The 19,326-nt window shown below is 47.1% G+C and overlaps 1 protein-coding gene across 3 annotated transcripts in view; it reads right to left on the reverse strand.

Moving 5' to 3' along the window:
- The window catches only part of LOC118001825 (WD repeat-containing protein 27-like), a 109,625-nt gene that overhangs the window by 83,455 nt on the left and 6,844 nt on the right, over positions 1–19,326 (reverse strand). For all 3 annotated transcript variants that reach the window (XR_004676851.1, XR_004676850.1, XM_034991970.1), the window contains 3 exons: positions 7,422–7,563; positions 4,287–4,411; positions 769–820 (listed from right to left, as the gene is read on the reverse strand). The gene's annotated coding sequence lies outside the window, so the exon portion shown is untranslated. The remainder of the gene's footprint in view (positions 1–768; positions 821–4,286; positions 4,412–7,421; positions 7,564–19,326) is intronic.

Raw genomic sequence — 19,326 nt, forward strand, 5'->3', positions numbered from 1 at the left:
GGCAGATGCTTAACGACTGAGCCACCCAGGCGCCCCAGTAATTGTTTTCTTAACAGTCAAATAATTCCACAAATTAATTTCAGGAAAATAATTCCAAGGTAATTCCAAGAAATGTGGTTTGTCCCTGAGGTGGACGAATGTCTTCAAGTTGACAAAACACCCTACTCAGCACATGGATGAGTGACGTCAGGAAGAATGCTGAATCTCTGAGACGTGCAACCGTATCTGCTCCAGGTCACAAGCACCTGCACGTTCGCAAAGCTGTATTTCTGTGTGAGTCATCCCAAGAAAGGGGCTTCCTGTGCAGAAGGACGTGCACCAGGAGCATGGGAACACCGGCCAGGAGGGGTGTGGGGACCTACATGACCTGTTGTAGGGACTCACGGCCAGACACACAGTTTGAGCAGAGGGCTCAGGCGCTGAGAGCTCAGGGCCGTGCAGAACTTCCTGCCTAAGCACAGCCTCGGATCCACGGGGCAGATGCACCCTGCAGAGGCCTGGCTCCGCACCTGTTCCTGGGGACAGCGTGGGGGGCAGCACATTTCCTCCAGCCCACCAGTATGCTTTTCAGACTGCAAGCATATGCTTAATTATAAGTTAAAACCTTCAAGAAATGCACCTGTTAAGTGAATCCTTACAAGGTGATAGATGGGAGGGAGACCCTCAGACCCCCTTGAATGTGAGAACTCCAGCTTAAAAACACACACTGAGAGAATTTGACTCCACAAAGCCCACCGACAAAACAGACATACAAGTTTTTAAAGTTACCTGTTAACACTGACGAGTTGTAGATTAATGATCCCATATGATGATCCCAAACCTTTGGAAAGACACATGTTTCTTTAGAAGAGATATAAATTTTTTTCTGATCTACATTCCTGATGTAGCTTGAACTAATACTTCGACTCGGTTACAAATTAATTCGTGTGAATGGTTACCTAAAGGAGAAAATAATAAAATAGGTATATAAATAATAAAACTGTAGAAACACAATAAAAGATTTCAGAATCATATGGGGAAAAGCTAGTATTTCCAGAAGTAAGGATCTGTGGGTTTGGAAGACCCAAGCCAGGGCTGCAGACATCCCCGCAGCAATCGACACTGCCTGGGGGAGGTGCGTGGCCACAGTCACTGCCGTCTACTGCCAAGGGCAAGGGCCTGTTTCCGGACACGCTCCGGCGCTTTCCAAACTCAGCTCCCATCTCAAAATCCCCATGAGACGACGGGCACCCTCACTTCCATCCAGGCTCAGCTCATCTGTCTGCAGCAGCTGGAGGGGCTGGGGCTGGGCCCGAGCAAGGGAAGAAGCAGACATTTCCAGATGACCGAGGAAGTGTTCCAGTGTCTCTCCTCTCCCACCCTGCCAGTGGGTGTAAACCACCCATAACTCTTCTTCCAATAACGCTGCACAAGTCCTCACTTGGTCAATAGGATAAAAATCCTAATGCTAGCTGACTGGGAGCTGGATGGGAACGGAGCTGACATTTTAAATTAGTTTCTTCTTGGGGCGCCTGGGTGGCTCAGTCGGTTAGGCGTCTGCCTTCGGCTCAGGTCATGATCCCAGGGTCCTGGGATCGAGCCCCGCATCTGGCTCCCTGCTCAGCAGAGAAGCTGCTTCTTCCTTTCCCTCTGCCTGCCGTTCTGCCTACTTGTGCTCTCTCTCTCTCTCTGTCAAATAAATAAATTAAAAAAAAAAAAAAAATCTTAAAATAAATAAATAAATAAATAAATTAGTTTCTTCTTAAGCTCAATTTAGTTCTGATTGAATCCTCTGATATTGGAAAATGGCTCTTCTGCTCTGGGCCCCCAGGAAACACTGCGGAGTAAATTAATGTTCTAGCTCCCCAAGGCCCTGGATTTAAGGAGGAGAGTCCCGCAGCTGACCCAAGCCCACCTGGGAATGTTGGGACACGCCCAGTTGACACCTCTGGCCAAGTTCAGGACAGAAGTGTGGCAGAAATAAAATCACAGGTATGCGGTGACCGCAGACCAGAAAGGCCTGCTCAACTGTGTCCACAGTCCTCTGAAAAGCACCTAACGCACCCCAGTGTCCACGCCCTTCCCTTAAAGCTTCTGTCTTCAGACACTGAGATGATGAGATGTGTCTGCCACGGACAGAACTCAGCTGCAGTCACGGCCCCGGTGACCCTCCAGCTCAGCTAGTGTAGACTGCCTCTGGGAAAATTTGTGAAGGAAGATCAATAACCGAATGTTCTGGTAACTCTTGTTATTAAGAAGCTATATACATCTCACAGAAAACAGTTTCTGTTGAGCTCTACTTTATGTAACTCCCTTTTCCACATGTGAAACTACCTGTATCTAAACCTAGAAGTTAAAATTCAGATGGCTGAGCTGGGAGGGGGCATCAGCTGCCCAGGGCCACGTGCACGGCAGTTTTAGAAACAGAGCGACGTGATGCGGGTCCTGAGCAGCTCCACACAGCAGGCAGGCCGATCTTCCCGCCCACACCCTGTGTGCAGCCCTGAGGCCACTCTTTGCTGCGGGACTGCCCAGAACATCTCTGCAGGGGTGGGCAGAGCATCCTAAGATCAAACAGGACAGTGTGTTCCTACTACTAATGAGCTATCCTTCCTCCAAAACCCTTGAAACCTACCCTAGCCAGGAAGCCCCAGAAGACAGTGTCGTGAGCCAGAATCACACAGCACAGATTCAGTGACCAGTCACCCCAGCAGATGTCCCTGTGGGACTCCAGGCAACTGGGATCAGGCCTGCTCTTCAACCCTGCGGCCTCCAGTCAGACAAGATAAATAGCCCCTCATACACATGCAGGAAATATACACGTATCTGTATCGACACAGCAACTTAACTAAGGAGTGAGCGCTTAACCCTGGAAGACTTCCAATAATGTAACCTGAAACCCTCGACAAGCTAGCTTATGTCTCTTATCACCAGAAGATTAAAAATAAAAGGTGGGGTCATAACGTGCACAAGAACAGGGATACTCTCCAGGTTGGATGTTAGGAAATGCACGTTTCTACTCCCTCCAATGTCTAATATGAGATACTCCTTGTCTATTAATAGCATTGTATCCTGGAAAACCCCTTGTTTCCTTTCGGCATTTATGGTCATGTGTTACATTAGTTTAAGTGTTCTGTACTCATTTAAAGTCTTAAGTTCATCAACTGGTCACTTCCTAGTGTTCTGTGGAAAGCACTACACTTCACCAACATGCTGGCAGCTCACGTGCGTCCAGCTACTTTCCCCCGGTAAATCTCACAAGCCTGCTAAGAAGTGTATGAAGAGTAACGGGCCAGCCATACAGGGTCTGGAACAAACACCTGCCACCTCATTTCCTGTCTGCATGGCTGAGGCCTGACTCGGGTCCGCAATCTTCTCTTTCCAGGACATCTCATCTTCCTTCTGATGCTGATGGTGCTTGGTGTCCTCCTGGCTCATCTGTGTTCCTTCTCCCAGCATGAGGCTGGTGAGCTTTGCTACATGTGGTGGGTTCCTTCATGGAATCACTGAATCCCAGGACATTTCCCATCATCTGTGACTTCACTTACAACGTTAGCATTTTGTTATGTGTGAGCCTCAGTTGCATAATTTGGCCAAAAACTGCACGAACACAGAAATGTACGCTCTGCCCCAAACTGCCTAGCGCACAGTAAGCCCACCATCAATTAATCCTCGATTAAGATTTTATGCCTAACACTCTCCCTAACCCAGATTTTTCCTAAGTAGATATAGCAGAAAATTCCTCATAGGCAAATAGCTTTGTTAACTGCATTCACTTGGCAAACATAAGCCAAGGCCAGGCCTTGTATGATCTGTCTCCAAAATAAGTCTCAAGCAGAACATGAATTCTGAGCAAACAGGAGGCCTCCCTCACACCCCCAGCCCCACTCCTGCTCTCTCATGCCTGGCTGAGCCTAACGGGCTCCCGTTTCCTAGTCAGATGTGAGATTTAGAAGTCGCAGAGCCTGGAAGAGGAGACGCATATACTCAGACCAACTCCAGTTAAGACATAAGTGAGAAAAGTACAGTTCTTGACAGAAAGCAAGCTTAGAAAAAAGAGATAAACAAAAGCACTGTGCTGGGAGGGCTTGGAGAGATCACCAAAGGAGGAGAAATCAGAGAAATAAATGTTGACTGAACACGCTTGCTTAGCATCCTGATAGTCTGACTTCATGGACCGGTGTCATGATTGATATAGAACAGCACTATCTGATTCAGGCGGCTTTCCAAGTGCAAGATAAAGATATGTCTTCCTTCATTGCCCAGTTAAAAGTACTGCTGACTTTTGGGCAGGCACTGAACCTTACCTCAGTATCCAGCATAAATATTTTCTTTCCAGCACACACTGCAGCTGTGCGGTCATCTGGGCTCAACCTCAAACACAGCACCTTTCCCAGGAGGGTGCCCACGACAACCCCTTGAGGAGTCAGCCCTAGACGGAGTTTCAGAGTTAGTGTCAGGTTTTCAACAGGAGTCAACAACCTTAGCATAACTGCAACAAGCCACAGGGAGGCACTGATAATGTAGCTCTCTCCTCTAAAATCACATGCAGAACAACAACGAGCTTGGATGTGACTTTGGCCCCTTGAGAGTATTAAAAACATCAAGTATAAACGGTTCTTCTGGAAGTATGTGGAACGCAGGGATCATGCATCAGAAAATGACTCAGTGTCGTCACAGATAATGGGTCTCTGGGAAGGCTGCCTGTGCATACACGTGGGGGTCATACAGAATCGCCCACGGTCCCGATCCTTCCTCCTCCGTGACCAGGCCAGTGAGCTGCTCGGGCTCATGTCAGACAGGCAGAAGGCACAGGGTGCCCATCTGAGCCTCTGGGGCCTCTCTACCCCTAGGAGGATGTCTCCCGGCAGGCCTGCACGTCCAAGGTGACAACACGAGCCAATCCGCAGCCTTAAGCAGGGTCCCTCAACCAACCCACCACCATGCAGCAGGACTCAGTGCCATTGTGGTTGGGCCCTGTCCAGCAAGGCCGTGTCACCAGCGAGACCTCGAACTACAGAAGGGGAGATGTGCACTTATCACTGGAGTTCTATCTTGGCTAAAATCCCATGGTCTCCTTGCATGAATATTCACCAAGCACCTGTGTTACCCCAGGCATCTCCCTGGGCACCCGGGACAGATCAGTGAACAAAGAGACAAAGTCCCGCCTTTGGGGAAAGCTTACTTGGGGTAGGGGGTAGGGGCATTTAGACACCGATAAACAGAATAAGTAAACAAGTTATGTACAACGCTAGAAGGAAGTGAACAACGAAAGAAAAAGCAAAGCACAAAAAGGGACCGGGGTCCAGGGTGGTGGTCAGAAGGGCCCACAGCAATGGAGACACTTAAGTAGACCCTGAAAGATGTGGCAGAATCCACTGTGATCCTGAGATGGAGCAGCAGATGCAAAGGCCCGGGGGCAGGACTAGGCCTGGGCTGTTCCTTGAGACTGGGGCTTTGGCTGGGGGTCCCATAGCTTTGTCAGTCCCTAGTCTGCATGAGGTAGGAAGGCACTGGAGGGTTTTGGGCAGAAGGGTAGCATACTCAGACTCCAATTTTCCAGGGACCCCTGGCTGTTGAGTTGAGAGCAGAGCACTGGGCAAGGTGAGCAGGAGGAGCCAATGCAATTACCCTGCTGAGTGATCCCAGCGGCCTGGACTGCAGGGCAACAGTGAAGACAGCTGTGAGGAGCGTCCAGAGTTTGGTTCCATTTTGCAGGGAAAGCAGACGGAACCTGGGGTCGGTTGGATGTGGAGGTGTGGAGGGAGGCTGAAGCACAGTGCTATGGTTTCTGACCTGAGCTGCTGTGGGGAGGTGGGAGGCAGGTGGGGGAAACACGACCAGGACAGGTAAACCTGAAGTGCTATCAGACATGCGCGTGGAGACGTCCAGGTGCAGTTCACACGTGAGACCACAGTCGGGAGGGAGGACTCAGTGAGACCAGACGTGGCAGCTGTCGGAGCCTGGGGTCATCACCAAAGGAGTGGTTTTTGAGGGGAAAGAAAACAAGCCCATATCCCAGTGTGAAAGGTGGGAGAATGACATGGAGCCAGCAAAGGAGACTGGGGACAAGTGAGGAACGACAGCCCCGGGTCACAGTCCATTTTCCAGTCCAAGTGCAAACACAATCATATTGGACACGAAGGCGCCACAATCCAGCACACCTGCCCACCTAGGGCATGGAAACCAAGCCGGGCGGTGCTACGTCCGGCCCAGGCCCCTGCGGCTCCCCTGGAGCCTTCTGCAGTCCCACTGCTGGAGCTCTGGGGAACAGAACGCTGAGCCCCACAGGGGCGCCAGACTGTGCCTCGGGGCCAGCTTCAACCCGCCCATGGACTAGACCACATGCGTCCAAGTGCACACGAGTCCTCTCTACCCCATCCTCATAGGGGCAGAGAGGCCCCTGAGGCTCAGAAGGTTGCAGCCCCTTCCCACAGGGAAGGCTGCTTATTTACAAAGACCTTCGCGGGGAGCAGGAAACGAACACGTGGTTTACTGTGCATACGGACATGTGTGTGCCTGTGTCCGTGTGCACGCACGCGCGGAGTGTATGTGGGCAGTGTGCGCGCTATATACACACGAGGGCATACACCACACGCGTGCGCTGCTAGACGCATACGTGTGTGCTGTGCACGCGTGTCCACGTGTGTGTGCGTGTGCTGTCCTGACACTGAGTGAGGTGTAAACTCTTCCATGTGCTGCTGCCTAAGATCCCTTCACACCAGTTTTCCGGAGCAATCCTACGAATGCTCAGCGTGGCCAATTACAAAGAGCTCACACTCCTCAATGTGGCCCTCGCCTCGCTTCCCACCTTCATCTGATGAAACTCTCCAACATCACCATGCTCCCACCCTGGGGACTCCTCCTCAGCTCGGCCGCCAGGCTGAGTTCTTGAGGCAGACGGCCCGCGCACACACCCAGCACAGGGCCACTGTCCAGCACCAGCCCTTCCACCCAGCTCCTCCTCATCCTCCAGCTCAAAAGTCACCTCTGACAGCAGAGCTGTCAGCATGGGACTGCGTCCTGCCCACAGCCTCCATCGACCCCTCGCCTGCCCTCTCCACTGTGCTCCCCACAACTCATAACCACTCACTTGCCTGTCCGATGCATGTTTGCCTCCCCTCACCGTCTGTAAGGAAAGAATATTTCCACTTGCCTACATGTTTCCAGAGTTCCACAAAAATCACAGGTTTCATCAAAATGACAAAACACATAATATTAAAACTAATGAGCCTATCATGTCAGCTTCACACACAGCAAAGGTCAGTAGATCTGAATATAAGGTATCCTTCCCCCAAAGAACATCCAGCTTGGACATCTATCTGGTTTCAAGGTTAAAGGAGTGAAAAATTCTCCCAAGTCCCCTTATGTAACCAAGTCTATTTAAGGGTGAGTTATTCCCTTTGTACATTTTCTTAAATATATTTTAACTGTTCATTTACCTTGAAGTGCTTTCTGTCTGCATTCATCTAGAGTCCACATTATAACATAATCTCGTGATGCAGAACAGATGAGAAGTGGACTCGCTGCATTTCCAAATGCCACAGCAGTAATTGGCTCATGGTGTCCTCTTAGGGTCAGAGGCTGAAGAGTTAATAGAAACAAAACTATCATGAACTACAGATAATATTTAAAGAATAAAAAAGCATAACAGCATAATCTCAAACCCAAGAAATCAAATGGACTGAAATTTTTCAAATATATTTATTTCATATATCCATTTATAATTCATTTATTAAAATTCCTGTTAATGTACTACTCAGTTATTCTCTCAAGTGAACCATTTCATGGTTACCCAACATTAAGAATCACACTAGTAAAATGATGCAGGTCACCTCACTCTTCCACTTACTCATTTGTTATTAATTAAGCAAATATGTATTGCGTCCTGCTACGTGCCAGAAGAATAATGGCTGTGCTGGACATTGAAGGGTAAGGCAATGACGAGGAATCCCCAAGAGGAGGGGCGATTCGGGTCGTTGGGAGACAAGGCACATGTCAGAGGCTGCTGGTGCAAGCAAGGAACACAGTGAAGTTACAGGAAGGCTGAGCGCTGTGTATGGAGTTCTGATAGTGCGCTAGGAAACGGGAAGCCATCCGAAAAGGTACAAGCAGAAGAATCTATGACCAAACTCGTTTTCAGACTTGTAACACTGCTGCAAGTACAGAAGAGGGACCACAATGGGGACACAGAGGGACCAAACATCCCAAAGCAAGTACAGTAAAGACCTGAATGAGGGCGGCACAGATGGAGATGGGAGGAGACAGAGAACCAAAGACTCTGTGACCAGTGGGCATTGAGAGATGGGGGAAGGGACAGAAGCAAAGATAATCAGTGTTCCAGGTTGAAACCCTAGGTGAATGGTGGCATAAGAAAGGGGGAATGGAATCAGGAAAGAACATAGTTTGTCTGGGCTGTGTTGAGTGAGGTACTTTTGAGCTGACAGTCAGCAGACAGTAGGCACTTTGACAGAAGAGCCATCACTCAAACACGAGAATGACGAGAGCTCTGTCTCTGGTCATGGCGGCCAGTTCATCTGTACCAAGCTCCTGATGAGAACGACAAGAAAGCGGGGAAAAATTTGCCAAGAACATACAGACACACTTTTAAGGCATCAGAAAGCAATGAAAGCAACAAAGAATTAAGAACGGAGAAGAAGGAAACCGAGAAGGAACCCAACATGGGAGGCCATTCACCCATGAAGACTCCTGTTGAATGGCAGCTTTCTGACAATTCCAGTAAAGGCAGTTGAAACCTGAGATACTTACGGGACTAGGAGCACAAAAATGGTGTAATTAAATGCATCATTTTCAGGCACAAACAGAACTACCTTATTGGGAAAAGGGCAAAGAATTCCACTGCCTGACAAAGTACTTCTGAGAATAGAGCCAGTGGACTTAAGGTTGAGGATTCCATGCATTTTTTTTTCCTTTAAAACACTACAGATGAATTTTAATAAATTTCTGCTTTAAAAAAGACATACCACCTACTAAGGTGGGAGGGAAGGGCATGTTACCAAATGCCCAGGCCTAGAGTAGTGACCCAAAGGGCCAGGCCCAAGGAGGGAAGACGAACAGGCAGCAGAAGAGTGCTCACAAGCCCACCTTTGAGTTCTCATAATCCCCGATTGGATTAGAGTGACCTGGGATTGCCAGTGCCCTCAGCCAGCCAGCTATCAGAAGCAAGCATAAATTCTCTCTGCAAGAAGTTAAGATCATCCAGAGCCCCAAACTAGTTCTGCATTTTTTCACACATAATGTCCGGCAGTCAATCATTCAAGGAGTCAAGACCATTCAGTCAAAAACAAGGGAAATCTATAACCATGGAAAACACCCACCCACAGATCATCCAGATGGCCTTGAAACCAAACCAGAACTGATCCAGATTGCTGAATTACTAGATAAGGACATTAAAACAGTCATTATAATTCTATTCCATATGTTCAAAAAGTTAAATAGGGGTATAAAAAAATCAATAATTAATAACCTTCCAAAACAGAAAGCACCAGGCCATGATGGATCCACTGCTCAATATTTAAGGAAGAGATTTTACTAATTCTCTAAAATCTCTTTCAGAAGACTGAAGAAAGATAACAGAGGGAAACACTACTTTCAGAAGAAGCAGAGGAAATATTTCCTTACTCATTCTATAAGACCAGGATTACCCTAATATCAAAACCAGACAAAGACATCACAAAAAAAGAAAATTAAAAACAAGTATCCTTCATGAACATAGATGCAAAACTCAACAAAATATTCAAAATATCAGCAAATCAAACCATACAATGTATTAAAAAAGTATACATCATGACCAAGTAGAATTTGGAGATTTATTCCAAGTATGCAAGGCTGGTTGAACATTTGAAACTCAGTTAATCCATCACATCAATAGGTTAAAAAAGAAAAATCACATGAAAATATCAAAAAGTGTTGGGGTGCCTGGGTGGCTCAGTGAAGCATCCAACTCGATTTTGGTTCGGGTCATGGTCTCAGAATCATGAGATTGAGTCCTATGTCAGGCTCCATGCTGGGCCTGGAGCCTGCTTTAAGATTCTCTCTCTCCCTCCCTCTCCCTCTGCTCCCACCCCCCACTCACATGTGCTTGCATTCTAATAAACAAATAAACAAATAAATAGCAATAGTAGCTGCTTCACAGTACAGTTCATTTACAAAAAAAAAAAAAAGTAGAAGAAAGCATTTGACAAAATCCAATAGCAATTCATGATAAAAACTATCAGTATACTAGGAATGAGGGGAACTTCCTCAACCTAATAAAGAGTATCTACAAAATACCAAAAGCTAATGTATGAAGTGGTAAGAAACTACAAGCTTTCCCAACAAGATTAGAAACAAGATGAGGATGAGGACGTCCCCTCTCACCACTCTTGTCAACATTACACTGGGAGTCTTAGCTAATATGATAACACAATAAAAGGAAAAGAAGGTATAGTGACTGAGAAAATAGAAATAAAACTGTCTTTGTTCATGGGTGACATGATCATCTAAAAATCAGTAAGTGGATTTTGAAATTAAAAACACATTACCATTGACATTAGCACTCAAACAAGTGAAATGCTTAGGTACGTATCTAACAAAATTGTATAAGATCTCTGGGGTGCCTGGGTGGCTCAGTCGGTTAAGTGCCTGACTCAATTTTGGCTCAGATTATGGTCATGAGATCAAGCCCTGTGTTGGGCTCCATGCTGGGCATGGAATCTCCTTAAGATCCTCTCTCTCCCTCTCCCTCTGCACCCCCCACTCACACATGCTCACTTTCTCTCTGAAAAAAAAATTATGTAAGATCTCTATGAGGAAAAATAAAAGTGTTGAAAGAAATAAAAGTAAATGAATGGAGAGATATCCCATGTTCATGGATAGAAAGACTCAATATTGTCAAGATGTCAGTTCTTCCCAACTTGGTCTATAGATTTAATCCAATCCCAATCAAAATCAACAAACTAATTTTAAAATGTATACAGAGGCAAAAGACCCAGAATGGCTACACAATACTAAAGAACAACAACAAAGTTGGAAGACTGACACTACCTGCCTCCAAGACTTATTATGAAGCTACATTAATCAAGATTGTACAGTAATGGCAAAAGAAAGGACAAACAGATCAATGGGAGAAAAGACAGAGCCCAAAACAGTCAAATGAACTTTCACTAAGGAACAAAGGTGATACAATGGAGAAAACTATAAACCCCTTAAAAATAACATGGGAGAAAATCTAGATGACTTAAGTTTGGTGATGACTTTTCAGATAAGACACCAAAGGCATGATCCATGAAAGTAAGAATTGATAGCCTGGATTTCCATTAAAATTAAAAATTTCTGTTCCATCAAAGACACCGTCAAGAGAATGAGGAGACAAATCACAGATTGGGAGAAAGTATTTGCATAAAACATATCTGATAGAGGACTATTTCCAAAAATAAACAAAGAACTCTTAAAGGGCAGCAATAAGAAAATAACCAAGTTAAAAAAGGAGCCAGAGGGCACCTGGGTGGCTCAGTCGTTAAGCATCTGCCTTCGGCTCAGGTCATGATCCCAGGGTCCTGGGATCAAGCCCCGCATCGGGCTCCCTGCTCGGCGGGAAGCCTGCTTCTCCCTCTCTCACTCCCCCTGCTTGTGTTCCCTCTCTCGCTGTGCCTCTCTCTGTCAAATAAATAAATAAAATCTTAAAAAAAAAAAAAAAAAAAGGAGCCAGAGACCATCACAGACACCTCACTACAGAAGACATAAGATGACAGGTGAGCAAACTCCACATCATCAGTCATCAAGGAAATACAGATGAAGACAACAATGATACCACTGCACACCCACTAGAGTGACAAAATCCAGAACACTGACAAGTCCAAATGCCGATATGGATGTGGAGCAGCAGGAATTCTCATTCACGGCTGGTGGGAATACAAAATGGTGCAGACAGTTTGGCAGTTTCTTACAAAAATAAATATTCTTTCAACATATGATCCAGCAATCATGCTCCTCAGTATTTACCCAAAGGAGCTGAAAATGTATGTCCACTCAAAAACCTGCACATGAATGTTTATAGCAGTTTTACTCATAATTGCCAAAACTTGGAAGCAGTAGGTAAATAGATAAACTTGCTGCATCCAGACAATGGGATATTGTTCAGTGTTAAAAAGAAATGAGCCATCAAACCATGAAAAGACATAGAGGAAACTTCCATGCATATCACTAAGTGATCCCACCTACATGTGATCCTACCTGTGTGGGATCCCACCTACATGACCCTGTGGAAAAGGCAGAGCTGTGGGGACAGTGAAAAGTCAGCTGTTGCCAGGGTTGGGGTTGGGGGAGGGGGGGTTAAGGGGGCAGAGCACAGGATTTTAGGGCAGTGAAAATTCTCGGACTGATATGGTAATAGTGGACACCTGTCATTCTACATTTGTCTAAACCCACAGAATGCACACCAGGAGTGACCCTGAAGGACCTATGAAGTCTGGGCAACGATGACGTGTCAGCGCAGCTTCGTCAGCTGCAACAAATGCACGACTGTGGTACAGCGTGTTGGGTGGGGGAGGCTGTGTGTCGCAGGAGCACAGGGGGCATACAGGAAATCTCATACCATCCTCTCAATTTTGCTGCGAACCTAAAACTGCTTTTACAGAATTAATGAAGTTTTGGGGCCCCTGGGTGGCTCAGTCAGTGAAGCGTCTGCCTTCAGTTCAGGGTCCTGGGATCAAGTCCCACATTGGGCTCACTGCTCGGGGGGAGCCTGCTTCTCCCTCTGCCTCTGCCCCTCCCCACTCGATTCATGTTGTCTCTTGCTCATTCTGCTCTCTCTCCAAATAAATAAATAAGTAATCTTTAAAAAATAAAAATAAAAGAATAATAAAGTCTTAAAATTTTAAAAAAAGGTAAAAAGTAGCCCCTAAAAAGAAAAATGTAGCCAAAATTTCAGAGCAAGAAATATTACCAGGGATAAAGAAATGTTACTTTGTACATTCACAGAGTCAATTCACCAACAGAACATAAAGATACCAAACATTTATGTGCTTAATAATGGAGTTTCAAAATATATGGAGCAAAACTGATAGAGGAGAAACAGGCAAATTCACATGCAGAGTCACAGATTCCAATATGCGTCTCTTGATAACTGACAGACATGGGGCCATGAATGGAAGATGTGAAGAACACTATCAAGCAATGTGACCTAACTGACATTTATAAAACAAAGATCTGCAAATACTCATAGCATTTTATCCACAGTAGTCAAAAGTGAAAATAACCTGAATGTTCACCAACAGGAAAATGGATACACAAATTATAGTACATTCACACAATGGGATACTACTCAATGTTGAAAAAGAATACACCATTGATACATGAACAATGCAGATAACTTCTAAAATGAGTATTCGGAGTGAAAGAAGCCAAACAGACACAAAGAATAAGCACTGTCTGATTCCATTGGCATCAAACTCCAGAAAATGCAAACTAACGAAAGCTCTTCTTTAGAATACATAAAGAACTCCTGGGCGCCTGGGTGGCTCAGTTGGTTAAGCGACTGCCTTCGGCTCAGGTCATGATCCTGGAGTCCCGGGATCGAGTCCCGCATCGGGCTCCCTGCTCGGCAGGGAGTCTGCTTCTCCCTCTCTCACTCCCCCCTCTTGTGCTCTCTCGCTCTCTCTCTCAAATAAATAAAATCTTAAAAAAAAAAAATAGAATACATAAAGAACTCCTTCACATCCATAGGAAAGAGACAGATAATCTGTCAGAAAAAACAGCACAGCATTGAACACATATCACAAAAGAGAAGGTCCAAATGGCCAATACATTTGTAAACAGGGGTTAAACCTCACTAATCAGCAGAGAATTGCACATCACAAACAAGCACCCCTACACACACCAGAAGGCCTCAGACTAAAAGAACCAAGTACAGGTGAGGATGCAGATCAAGTGGAACTCTTACACGGCCTTTGAAGAAGTACAGACCACTACAACCACTCTGCAAGTCTTCTTGGCCTTATCTACCAACCTGAATATACACACTCCCTACGGCTCAGCAGTTGTACACACATGTGTACCAAAAACATACCAAGGAATGCCTGTAGCAGTCAAAATATGGAAACAGAACAAATCTCCCCAAGAATAGGGAGGGTTAAGTGTGGTCTGTCCCTGCAACGGGATACGGTGCAGGGATGGAAATGAACCATGTGGATGAGCCCCACAGACATCCTGGTGAGTCACAGAAACCGGCATCAGGCACAACCCCACTCACAGAGTTCAAGCGCGAGCAACACTAGCACACGGCACCAGGAGCTGAAGGTGTGCCAACTCTGGGGAGAAGGGAAGGGAGCACAGGCTGGGACAGAGCAGAGCCCAGATGACGCGTACCCAGCTGTGTTCACTTCATCATAATCAAACGATGGCACTCGATATCTGGGACACACTTTTCTAAGTATCTCACACTTCACCAAAACAGTGAGAGAGATCAAGCTGGACGTCGGAATGCAGGAGCGCATGCATCGGTGTTAAGTCGTGTTGAAGAAACATAGTAAAACCTCTCGTAACTCGACGGGGAAAGATGTAACCATAGACTTCTCTTTAACGATGATGAACAGCTCCTACTACTGGTTAAGTGAGTGCCAATAACATCGAAATTAAAGAAACTTTCAGGCAAACACAGATTGGCCCCACGCGCTGTCATCACTGGTCCTAAACTGCCGAAGCCCAAAATAAAGATACAAATGACCCCAACACCAAAAATGCTGACAGAATTTACTTTTTCCGTTTTGTACAGTGAAACCTGTTTTGAAGAGCATTCAGATCATTACACTCGTCATGAAATAACTTTTGGACGAAAACTAATGTCTCTAAAACTGTCAGTTCGATGTAAAGGACTCTGCAATAAATGTAGTAAACGTCCTTAAGTGTGTTACGGTTCAAATCTACAGAAACTGGACTTCGCCTGATTGTGTTAACAGGAACCTCTTCGGGCCTGTTCCTATTGCGGAAGGACTTCTCTTCGAGAAGGCGACTGCAGGCCGGGCATCTCGCAGAACCGCGGCGTTAGCGGAGTTTGCTTGTGCCGTGGTCGGCACGGGCGGCCCCAGGGGGCAGTTTCGGCCACACCGCCTCGGAGAGGGGCAGGGACGCCAAGGCCGCGTCCTCCGGCCTAAGGGAAAACGCGCGGCACGGCCGAAGGGCCGGTCGGGAGGCTCGTCCGTCCGCGCTCCGGCGCGCAGCGCCTGCCCGTCTAAGGGGAAAGCGCCGCACTGGCCGCGCCCGGCTCGCTGGGCACCCGGCGCGGGCTCCCCCGAGGCCACGGGCGCTTTTCCGGGACCAGGTCGCCGAAACCAGCGTCAGAGCCGGGAGTCCCCCGCGGGTCTGCATCTCCGGCCCGAACGCGCGGGGCGCGGAAGACCACCACGGCATGACACTTAATCCCGGCACGACGAGCGCGTCGCACACACGGAAGCCACGCCCCTCGCCCCTCGCCCTGCCCGCTCCCAAGACGAGGGGAAGACCGTTCTCAGAGCCCCGAGCGCCCCCCGGCCCCAGCGCGCGCGCGCGCAGCCGCCCACTCGACCGCGGCTTGGATCCGACAGACCCTGGCGCGCGGCGCCTCCTCCCACCCGGCGCGCCGCTCAGAGCTGCGGACTGTGCTTCCACGTGGGGCGGCACAGCGGACAGAAGAGCACCTCCCCGCGGCGGGGGCGAGGCCGGCCCGCGATGCACGAGCCCAGCACCCCGCACCAGCTCCGAGGACTGAACACAGAGTTACTACGGACCTCGATCGCCACTATCAGTGACTGAGATACAGAATCATTTTCCACGTTTTCCAAGCCAACTGGTGGGAAAGTACAATATTAATCTAGCTCTCCTGCTGCTTACCTTGGGTTTGTTCCACTGTTTCACAGCATTGTGTCATTAAAACCAATTACCTCAGGCTATACAATCACTGACTCACTGACTCCATCTTACAAAAGCATAAATGAATGAAACATTGACAAAAATAAAAACTGCTTCAGACCTCTGTCCCGCTTCACAGTTAATGACCTCACCCATGTTATGTCTTTATATACACGTAGCCCTCAAGTCATCCCGATTCTGCTCTTCCTCACGCCTCACTCCAGGCACTACACCTGAAAAGCTCATCCACAGAATTTGCTGACACAGTCGTGAGCAAAGGGTTTAACTCTCTGGTCCACCATGCTGGTCGAGTGGACTCAGATGACCTAACCATGGTTCACATGCAGGCTTCATAGGGAAAGGGGTGGTCCAGACAGAAGAAGACCAGGTGGCACTGACCAGCAGAGATGGGATGAGGTTAGAAGAGGGAGAAAAAGTCATCGTCCAGTGGGGACAGCCTGTAGTGCTCAGCAACGGACCAAACAGAAGGGCTTCCACTTAAGCTCAGTTCATAATTGGAGGGCTATTGAAGGTTGCTGAACAAAGCTATTTAGGAAAATGCACATTTCAATCTGGCAGCAATGGGCAAGGTGGTCAGGATCAAGAGGGACTGGGGTAGGCAAGAGAGAGGGCCAAGTCCCCAGCTCCACACACAGGGGCTCTGGCTCAGGGAGCCTGGAGAGCAGATGACTCTCAGTTCGATCCTTTCTATCTCCAGATCTCTCTTCATGGCACAACCGTGGTCTAGTTTCCAGGGACAAAGGCCTACATGAATGTCAATCCTGTCCTTTCCTGTGCCCCTCATATCCAATCTATACCTAGCCCCGTCCTTCTTCAAGAGGACTTTGGCCCCCAATACCCAAAAGAAAGATCATGCAAATGTACAAAACAATCTAGACCCACCCCCCCAACCCCTGACAGCGGTGAGGATGCCACAGACTGCCCACACCTCTCACTCCTGAAGGGCAGCCTCCCCTGGGCCCGGCAGCACTGGGACCCTCAAGGCCAGCAAATCTCAACTTAAACACAGAGGCTCCCTCCACACCCATCATGCTGGCTTGCTCCTAGCTCTGAGAATAGAGCTGCTTTTTCTCCCCTCGAATGTCTCTCCTGTTGAAGGTTCCTCAAGCTCTCCACTTGCCGGCTGCTCCCCCTTCAGGTCTCAGCTGAGCCACAGACGCCCTCTGTGTGCCCCTACCACCTCCTTGGCCTTCACACACCCTGACCCAGGTGACCCCTTCAGAGGCAGAATGGGAGGGAGGCTGGGGTCAGGGCCCTGGGCTGCAAACCAGCTGCGTGATGCCGGCTCAGACGGCCCAAGTTTCCAGGACCAGAGACGGGGAAAGCTCACTGGGGGCTTTCCAGCTGAGCAGGTGGCATCCCGCGTAAAGCCTCCGGGCCACCTGACAGAGGGTTGGGCCCCGCAGTACGCAGCACCCGGGCGCTGGGCAGTCGGCCATAATCACTTTCCAGCTCAGGTGCAGTAGTCACGATTGAACAAGACAAAGGAGACCAACAAAAATATCTACCCAGGCTATTCTATTGGAAAACAACCCAGAAGAGAAGTCAGTAAGCATTCCAGTAGAAGACCTGACTAGAAACCCTTATTTTAGCATCTGTAAGGCCAAGATACCAGGCAAGCAGAGAGATTAAGTGATAAAGTTCTCAAAATACAGTCAGAGGACTTTCGCTCCATCATCTCCCACAAAACAAACGTTCTCTGTTATAACAAATAAGAGGCAATTTTTATAGACTTGAAAATTCTGCAACAATCTGGAGAAAAAATAAAAGCATTTTGAATATTTTAATGCACAATCTTCTCCAATTCATGAATTCAGTTTTACTTATTATTCTTGCAACTGCCAAGACATGGCAGGGAGTTTCATATAAAAAATAGCTGAATGTTTTAAAGCTACCATGATTTGCTTTGTAGGTTTTACCATTTTAAAGGATCCAGTGCCTAGCACCGTGGCCAGCATGTAGTTGGTGATGAGGAGAGTGTCCCAGACGGACACAATGAAATCACTGTGTAGCCCCTCCAAGTACTTCCCGAAACATAAAATATTGTAAGAAACATGAAAGAATATATCAAAAACTATAATTGTTTAAAAAATTTTAAGAATCTACCCATTGAATAGATAAGGAAGATGTGGTATATATATGTAAATGGCATACTACTCAGCCATCAGAAAGAATGAAATCTTGCCATTTGCAACAATGTGGATGGAACTGGAGGGTATTATGCTAAGTGAAATAAGTCAGTCAGAGAAAGACTGATATATGATTTCACTCATATGTGAAAAAAACAAATTAAGAAAAAAAAGAGACCCCCCCCCCCAAAAAAAAACACTCTTAAATACAGAGAAGAAACTGGTGGTTGTGGGGGAGGTGGCTGGGGGATTGGGGGAAACAGATGAAGAGGATCAAGGGCACACTTATCCTGATGAGCACTGAGGAATGTATAGAAATGTTGAATCATTATATTGTACACCTGAAACTAACATAACACTGTATGCTAATTACACTTGAATAAAAAATATTTTTAAAAGAAAAAAGCACTACTTTGAGTAAAATTCTTACATTTTCGTGAGAACTAGAAGACATATAAAAATTTAAAAAAATAAAAAAAGAATCCACCCATCAAACTGTGATTAAATCTTGTTTTATTCCTTCAACGTAAACTTATATGCACCAAGAACTGTCTTAATCTCTTCTCTAATTCCTATAACATTCAGCACCATGATTTGCAAAGAATAGAATCTGTACACCAATTTACAATTTAAAAATCATTTTCATACATATTAACATGCAGATTTGGGTATATCAATAAATACATTATATCATTCAATACTTACAACAACTCTTTAAAGTTGTTTGTTAAATGTTTGTTCCATTTTACAGGTGGAAACATAGGAGGTGTCAGTAAGTGGTGAAACTCCCCATTTCTGACTCCTCATTCCTGGCACCTCTGCCAGGGCATACCCAGAGCGGGGCCACAGGTGACCTCACAGCTCCACCCACCTAAGAAAGCAGCAGCAGCGCAGGGAACCTGTGCAGGGCCAGTGGCTTCACAAGCAAACAGCTTTGCATGAGCCGCCTGCTCAGCCACTCACTGCTGCTCAAAGTGGCCTGGCAAGTGTACCGACACCCACCGGCCTCTGCTGGTGACCGTGCGCGGAGCTGCCCGCAGACAGAGGACATCTAACCCCTCCGCACGAAACGTGTGCTGTCCTGCTGGCCGTTACCTGGACACAGGTAAGTTACCCCTAGAGCTCTGAGCTGCCGGCCATCCCAAATGACTTCCACCCACAGGCTGCTGGAAATCCGTGCCGAGGCAGGAATCTCTGGACAGAACTGAAGAGTAACGGGGTAGAGGAGGAAGGAGTATGACCTTCAGCTATGTGAAACACATTGTTCTAATTGGTCAGGGACAGCTAGATAACCATTTGGGAAATAATACCA

Source organism: Mirounga leonina, unplaced genomic scaffold (assembly GCF_011800145.1).
Source record: "Mirounga leonina isolate KUSES-001 unplaced genomic scaffold, KU_Mleo_1.0 Mir_54, whole genome shotgun sequence".
NCBI classification, from domain to species: Eukaryota; Metazoa; Chordata; class Mammalia; order Carnivora; family Phocidae; genus Mirounga; species Mirounga leonina.